This window comes from Spinacia oleracea, chromosome 6, assembly GCF_020520425.1.
Source record: "Spinacia oleracea cultivar Varoflay chromosome 6, BTI_SOV_V1, whole genome shotgun sequence".
In the NCBI taxonomy this organism is placed as follows: domain Eukaryota; kingdom Viridiplantae; phylum Streptophyta; class Magnoliopsida; order Caryophyllales; family Amaranthaceae; genus Spinacia; species Spinacia oleracea.
The window spans coordinates 109,810,401-109,819,492 of NC_079492.1; positions in this window are offsets into that span (position 1 = coordinate 109,810,401).

The following is a 9,092-nucleotide window of genomic DNA, read 5'->3' on the forward strand; positions in this document are numbered from 1 at the left end:
CAACCGACTTTGGTGTGTTGTGAAGTTGAGGCGAAGGAGTGTTTTGTGTGAAGTAGGGAATTTACAATATTATCCTTTTTGACTTGGGCGTTAAGTTAACACAATAGGTGAGGGGTTTTGGATTTTGCTGACTGGTTTCCTAGTCGGTAACTAAATTCTATTGCTAATCAAACACAGTAATTACTTATACTCATAAGTTTACTTAGATGTTTTTTTGTTAATTAATATTAATTTTATATATGGTGAAATTAATACTCTCTCCGTATTTTAGTAAATGATACACTTACCATAAATAGACATATTTTATTAAAGGGATACACTTTTCTTTTTTGACATGTCATAAGCCTCACTAGTCACTACCAATTACGGAATATATTAATATTTTTATATTTCTTGTGGGCCCCACACTTACTCACACTATTCTTTTTACTACAACTAGATTAGATCACGTGCACGCACGGATTTTGATCATTTTTTTCTCAAAATAATTAACTGAATATCTCCCAAACTACTGCATACTTATAACAATTTTAACATACTCGTTTTAATTTATTCATCTAATATGCATCTTTAAAATGCTAATATGGTAATTTGACCAAAGTATTGAGTGATATATTTTCCATTATTAATATAGTTATTTGACTAAAATATTACCAATTTAGAATAATTATTATTACGTCGTATCTATTATTGCCATAATTTATAAACTAAATTTAGTTTCCAAAGATAAATAGTTTATAAAAAAGGTAGATAATAAAAATAAAATAAAACAGATACACTTTTTTGGGGAAATGGTTTTTGGCGAGAAAAAATCGCACCAGGAGTTGACACGTGTCATTCCTGGTGTCTCTTTTAGTATATAGTAATAGATAATTAAGTAATTCACTCACTCCCCCATTTTAATCGGAGTATTTTTGGGCGTGTCAGTCAAGAAAAGATACGCCATCCGTTCGTAGCTTAAATATTGCACCATGTTGAATTCACGATTCTCAACGCACAACTTTGACTCGTTATCTCTCAAGTTATGCATAAGTAAACATTTTTAAAAATTGATATTTAGATAGTATATATATCGATACGAATCTAATAAGATACTACGCGGTTACATTTTTTTTTTACATACATATTACAAAAGATAGTCAAAGATACAACGTGAATAGTATAAATGTCAGTATGGTTCCGTATGGTAGAACAGATAAAGTCTTAGTATTGATTAATTTTTATTTTGTGCATAGAGTTTTATGATTTTTGTTACTTTCGGGATCTCTATCGATAATAAAATCATAATGTCAGACATGTACACACACGTAAAACGTAAAACGTAAAACGTAAATCGTAACTTATAAGAATTTTCTTAACTCGTAAATCATACTCCGTAGCGCGCTACCAGTTTTTTCTCTTAATTGTTATGGAGTACGGCGTATGACATTGTAGTATGGAGTAGTGTAGTACAGAGTGTATCACGTATAATATTGAATATGTACATGTACTTTTATAAAGCGGTTTATGTATAAGATCAATTTATAACAAAATAATTGTACTTTTTAATTAAATAGTTACACATCAGATGAAATAGTAACCTTCTATCAATTATACTTTAAATCAAGTAGTTATATTGTCTATTCTAATTAATAGTTACATTTTGTCATCATATTTTTATGTTTGTTTTAATGTTGGTATTAAAGGTCTTATCATAAACTCTTTTCAATTAATATGTGAAACAAATCTTGGACTACATAACTACTCGTGGTCAGTTGCAGAACTATGTTGTGTCACAGTAAATTATATACCAACCATTAAAACTGCGTGCCGATCAAAATATATCCTTTAATATAATACATAGGGAGTATTTTTAGGCGTGTCAGTAAAGAAAAGACACATTAGGATTGATTAATTTTTATTTTGTGCATAGAGTTTTAAGATTTTTGTTTCTTTCGGGATCTCTATCTATATCAAAAAATCATAATGTCACATATCCATACACGTAAAACTAAACCGTAGCTTATGAGAATTTTCTTAACTCGTAAATCGTACTTCGTAGTTTACGGTACGTTTTTTCTTTTAATTGTTATGGAGTACGGAGTATGACAGTGTAGTATGGAGTAGTGTAGTGTACTGAGTGTATCACGTATAATATTGAATATGTACATATATTTATATAGAGCGGTTTCATGTATAAGATTAATTTATAACAAAATAGTTTTACTTTTTAATTAAATATTTACGTATGAGATGAAATTGTTACTTTCTATCAATTATACGTATTTTCAATCAAGTAATTATATTAACTATTCTAACATTTACATTTTGTCATAATATGTTTATGTTTTTTTTAATACAGGTATCAACTGGCTTATGCATATGACGGTTTCACAGAAAATCTACTCATAAACCTTTTTCAATTAATATGTGAAACAAATCATATACTACATACCCCTCTCTCGTAGTGATTGCCTCTAGTGTTTTTCAATCCGTTTCTTGTAGTGATTATTTATAGTCTAATTAAAACTATATATTCTCGTAAGTTATAATTAACCCATTCATAAATCTCATATCAAATTAAAAATTATATCTATTCGTATTCAGTGGCAGATAGTAAAATAAACTCATATCAAATAAATAAAAGTTGGTGAAATATATTAACACAAAATATAAGTGTTTTAGTGGTTTTGGATTCCCTATAAGCTAAAGCGCCTACTTTTCTTTTTATCTTCCTCGTTTTTATTATATTGTCATTTTCTTTTTATCTTCCTCGTTTTTAAACTTATTAGTTAATTGTAATAAGAAGTAGTAAGTTAACTTTTTATTTTTTAATTTATTGAAAATTGCAGTTATTCCATTATTTTTTTATTGTTTCATTGTTAACTACTCTATATATGTTTGTATATTTAACTTGGGAATAGTTGAAAGAATTAAATTTCTTATTTATGTTTGAATAACTACATATATTGTACAGAATATTTGGTAAAATTTGAAGAGCAATTCTAATACTTTAGAAGTAACTTGATTGTAACTTGAATACTTATCACTTTTTGGATAAATTTTTTTAAACTCATGCATTAGTTATTGATTGGAACTCCGTAATGAGTATGTGAACGGGCGACATGCAATCCATAAAATCCTGAATCCGACACTGCTCGTAGTAGCAAGTAAACTAATATTATATGTGTTGTTTTTCTTGATACTGGTATTATATGCACGCGATGCCTGCAAATATATATATATATAAAAAAATGATGTTGAAAAAATTGTTCACAAAGTTTCTCTATAGAAAAATTAACATCAAAATAATTTGGGATATTTGTTTACGGAGTATATTTATTTGCTTACGAGGTATATTTGTTTGATTAAATTTTTAAAAAATAAATAAATTAAAATATGATTTATTTATGAAAATATGAAATGTGGCATAATAAATTACTTGATAGGAAGATAAATGAATTATGTGATTAATAAAGAGTATATTTTTCTGTGAATATATGATTAAATGTTTGATTGTGACTTTCTTTTTTGTTTTTGACTTTTGTCTGTTGTGATTAAATCTGAATGAATAAATAATTTTCTTTTATGCCTTTTTATTTTATATTACAATTATTGGTAAATATTGTTACAAATTTGATTGACTAATTTTCTTTTATGTCTTTTTATTTAATTTTATAATTAATGTCAATATTATTTGTAAGTAGCATGAGCGTTTTAGTCTATTCTATAAAAGGACACCATAAGATTAGTTACAATAATGACCTCAGAAATTCACTGATAGAATATAGATACTAAGATAACATGCATCTTATTATTCTTCACATTCAAGAATATCAATTTTGAATAAGATCAAATTTGTAAATAATTGGAAAGATTAAGAAAAGTTGTAATTAATGATGAAGTTGGGTTAACATTAGCAATTGAGACCAAACCGTAAATCAAACCGTATTTTCATGGTTTAGTTTGGTTTACGATTTGAAAAATTATAGTGTGGTTAATTTTTTAGCTAAACACGGTTTTACGATCGTTTTGTGTTTGGTTTGACAAAAAAAAACTCAAACCAAACTGTAAAAATTATTAATAATATTGTTTACCGTTTAAACCCCTAAACCATATAACATATAGTTCAAAATTTTATTGCATAATGTAACACTGTTTAACATATTAAAATATACTTTTTGGAATTAAAAAAAATTAAATATACACTTTTTTCTCCCACAATTAAAGTTTCTATCTTCCTCCTCCAACTGACCAACTCCCAAATTTTACTGTACAAACATCAAAATCGCAAATTAAATTGTAAATTTGTCAAAAAAATATAAATTTTAAATCAAAGTAGACCAAGCCGTATTAACGCAGTTTGATATGGAGACTAACACGATTCGATTTGATTTGAAAAAATGACAAAGCATAACATTACGGTTTGGTTTGAGTTTTGTCCCAAATGGCACCAAAGTGGACCATGATCACCCTAAAATACAATAAGTAGATGGATATGAATAGAAAGTCTGATGTGAATATTGTGAATCAAATTAGCTAATTAGTGAGGGCATAAACGTGGATTAATACAAATTCATCTAGAACTGTTCAACTAAAGGAAGCAATTTAAAAAGAAAAAATAGTCGTCCGTAGCGTAGTTAGTGATAGGGTGTGATTACATAAGTGCTTGAGTAATCCGTAATAGTACGGCACAATTTTGATGGCGTTGGAAGACCAATCACAATACAGTGTTTTCAACGGCACCCCAATCCGGAAAGAGTCCTGTTTCTTACTATCACTACTTCCTTCTTTTTGTCTCGTGCCCCTCCTTATACTTTATCATTTTCTTTCTTTTTTTTAATTATTTCTTAATTACCATCCAAAAAATATTACTGAGTAACTAAATGACGTTTTCCAGAATAACACGTCTTTTATTCCGTTGATCGTGTTTCTAGCCTTTTTAATTGCGATAATAATATTCCATTTTTATTATTATGGCGTCATCTTTTCACACTGCTGATTATATGTGGCCCATGTAAAAACAAAGCGCGTACGTAGTCACTGGTCAATTCCTTCGCTATCTACTCCTACTTTCCTTAGCCCCCTGCCTTGATTTGCCCCTTAATTAAGAACATCTATAATCACACATATTCATGACATCACTAAGCTATAATTTATGAGACTAATGATAAATCTAAGCATAAAAGGCTAATTTCCTATGTGATACAATTGACTACATTGTATTTGACCTAGTAAATCGGTTATACCTCTACTATATTCTCGAGTGTACATAGAAAATATATGTTAGGACAATTTATTGTCGTGTATTCAGCACGCAAATGCTCGTTATATGTTATATGTTTGATAGTTGTTTTATACGCACACATCTCATACTCCTGGCGTGATACATATAAAACACAATATGTATTCCTGATGTGCACTTTACTTAATTATGTTTATGAAATGTGTGCAATTAGATATGCTGTCAATTTGTCATACCTATACGTATTTATTATTTTATATAATCACGCACATCATCTACTATATACACGTTTCTTGCGATATAAGTTATCTACATAAGGAATAACTTGGAGATATGTATAAAATTGTGGATATTGTTCGATATTCAATTTTTTAATTTAACACATCATCGTGCATGCTTGTGTATAAAACTTTCAATTCGTGTATTCTACATGTCAATGTTTGTGTATAAGCTTCGAATATGTATATTCTAGCTACACACCAATAAATTCTTACTCCCTCCGTTCTTAAATATCAGTCCTGTTTTGACTTTTCAAGTCGTTTCAACTCAATATTAAAACGTAAATATCTCCAAATACGTATGTTATAAAAATATAAAAATTTGATATTGTTAAACTACACATTAAAACGAACAAAATAAGATCTCACATGAATATGTTTTAAAATACGTATCGGAAAGAAATTAAAAGATTCTCTTCAATTATATTGTTAATTGTATCAATATTCTAAAAGGGACTAATATTCGAGAACAGAGGAAGTACATATAAATCAGACAATGAAATGCATGATGCGTAAAATAAACGCCCTAATTAAGCCTCGTACACATTCTTTTTCCTTTCTTAATTTACAATTACTCCATACAACTCATTAGCAATTGTAAAAAAAAATTGATATATAGAATACTAAGCAAAAATTGAAATATACGTATTTGATAAGTTGATATATACCCACTTTACCTAACTAAGCCTCGACTGTAACGTACTTGTAAGATTGTAGCTGACCTAGGTTTACTAGTTCTCTACCATAATATGTTATATGTGTACTTAACATGTTTTAATCGTACGTAGGTCGTTGCATATGAAGAATGATATAAATATATCAAGTCAAAGGTTTAAATTTCTTAAAATAGTATATTTATATTTTAAAAAAATGGTGTATAAAGTTAGAACTAATTAAAAAGGTTGCTGGTTTTCATTGAAATTTCTATATATAGCCCCACAAAATCGAATCACGCGTTACCATCTCTACAACAATTCTTCATTGTAAGAAACTATGTATTGGCCGGCAAGTTATTGTCAAGAAACTTCTCTAACTATTTCTTTATATTCTCGATTAATTTCTATTCACACTCTAATGCATGCCTTCAAAGTTAGGAGCAAGATTTGGTTTAGACGATACTATATATCATTGAGAGTTGTCAAACGTTTGTTACATCTAACAAGTAACAATCATTCCTTATTTTAAAATACAATAGATATAATGTACTCACTCCGTCCCAAAAATGAATAAAGTAAGAGAAAGTGAGTGAAAATTGTAAATATCGTGGGGGTAAGAAGGGTAAGGTAGTATCATGACCAAAAATAGAATAAATCAAAGTGTAAATAATATTATGAAACGGACTAAAACGAAAAGTGTAAAAATCATTTTGAAATGAGATAGTATGTTACAAATTAAAATTGTAATAAGCTACTCTGTAGTTCTACATACGAAATATTGAACATATAACTAGGCTACGTCTAGTTTTGCGGAAAATATTTTGAGTGATCTTTGATTTTTCAAGGAAAAACAAAATTCTAACTATAATTTTCTCCTTCGTTTGGTTTCTTACAAAACAATTAAGAGGAAAAGATAGAGGATATGGATTTACATGACAGGTAGAGAGAAGATAGAGGTAACAAGGGAAAGTGGAAAAGTGTTACCATTCCTTTCAAATGGAAAATTAAAAGGTGTCATGAAATTGATTTCAACCATTTAAAGAGGTTAAGACTTGATCCTTTAACCTTTATTTAAAATTTACGGAGTACATATTTAACTTTTACAGAGTACATAGAATAATACAAAACACATATTTATTTCGACTGTTAATATTTTATTTGTTCGGGCTGCGAACTTTTGGTGCTATTGCTTGTTTTGTAAAATACATTAAATAGGCTAACGCCTTAATAATATATATCTTCGTTTATGTGTTAAAAATAAAAAAAATACAAAACACATGTTTTATACGATTTACTACATAAAATACTTCGAATTAGGGATTGAACCATGAGTCATGAGTAATGACCCACCCGACCTTTAGAAAATCCACGTACTATTGGGGCCATTGTGATGGTACTTGGCTGGTTGCCTTGGTAAGGCAATTTGTTTGCAACAGAGAAACTTCGTTGTTGAATTTATTTTATATTTATTGCCTTTTGTTGTTGAATTAGTTGAAGGTTTAACTCACGCGCTGCGGGGCTAGGTATGAATGTAGGAAGAGTCTAGTCAGCAAAAAGGTACGTACTGCAAAAGAGTAGAAGTTGAGGTTTCGTGGATGCCACGTTTAATAGCCGTCAGCCACCCGGACCCGGCCTTCTCGTTCTCTCCAAAATATAAACGGAGTGGAATCTTTTCACTTGTCAGTGTATCTATGCGGTGCGGCGCCAAGTCGTAGGCATCAAGTTGTCTCTTCTACTCGCATTCACATCACTTAACACAACCCTTAATTTTTTTCTTAAATAATCAAATTAATTATTGATAAAAAGTCATACCACATCTACATAAAGATTTGAATCTAACAAATATATGACAATCGAATTAAATAAAAACTTCCTTTCACCATAGCTACGATTATAGTATATCAACCATTCTGTATATCCTCTTTTATATCGCTGTGATTTACAGCCTTCTTCGTCGAGGGGGCCTATAGATCTGTTGTAGCCGTGACAAATATGATTTCCGTTTGATTCGTCTGATTGTAGTCGAAAGATTGACCTCCTCTTGGATCCCGCACAAAACTTTACCAAAGAAACAACCTGAACTAAACTAAACACACAAAACTTAACTAGAACCAAACCCACCATAGGAGTACTTACTACACTAAAAACTATGTAGTTTTGTTGAGATCTAACGCAAACAAAGCAGAATTGAAGAGAACGGGTTGGAAATAACCAAATTTCCGAAGAAATTTGGCTATTTTCGCCATACAATCCCTAATTTTTGAAAACCCTAAAAAGAGAAAATAGGAGAGAGAGGGGGGGGGGGCAGGGAACCAGGGAGCCGCATACACAACCCTTTATTAACTAATTCCTTAATCAAACTTTACCCGATTATTTAACTAAAAATAATACTCATCCTGTCCCGTATTACTTGTTACACTTTCTTTTTCGCCCGTCACACATTACTAGTTACACTTCTACATTATAAATGACCCATCAATTATTATTTGGCACATTTGTCAGAAAATACCTTATAAAATTGAGATTTTGTGAAAAACTACCTTATAAAAAAATGTTGTAATTAACTACCTTATAAAAAAATATCATGTCGTAAGATACTACCTATTGTTGATTTTTTTTACCATTGATTCTAGATTTTGGGATTGACTTTAATGAGTGTATTGCACGTGGTATCTAAAGGGAAAAAGGATAAATAAATGGAACATAAGAACCACATGGTAAAGTCAATCCCAAAAGTTTGAGTCAACGCTCATAAATCGGGAATAGGTAGTATTTCGGTGTTAAAACAATGGTCTTCGAATTGAAAGCCCTTTCGTTGATGTGGAAGATCTTACTTGATTGATTGTGTGGAGTCCAAATATACATGCACAATGACAAAGTTACTAGCCTCGGGGGTGTTTCCAAGGAAAGCCCCTCCAATACCTAAGTAAGCAC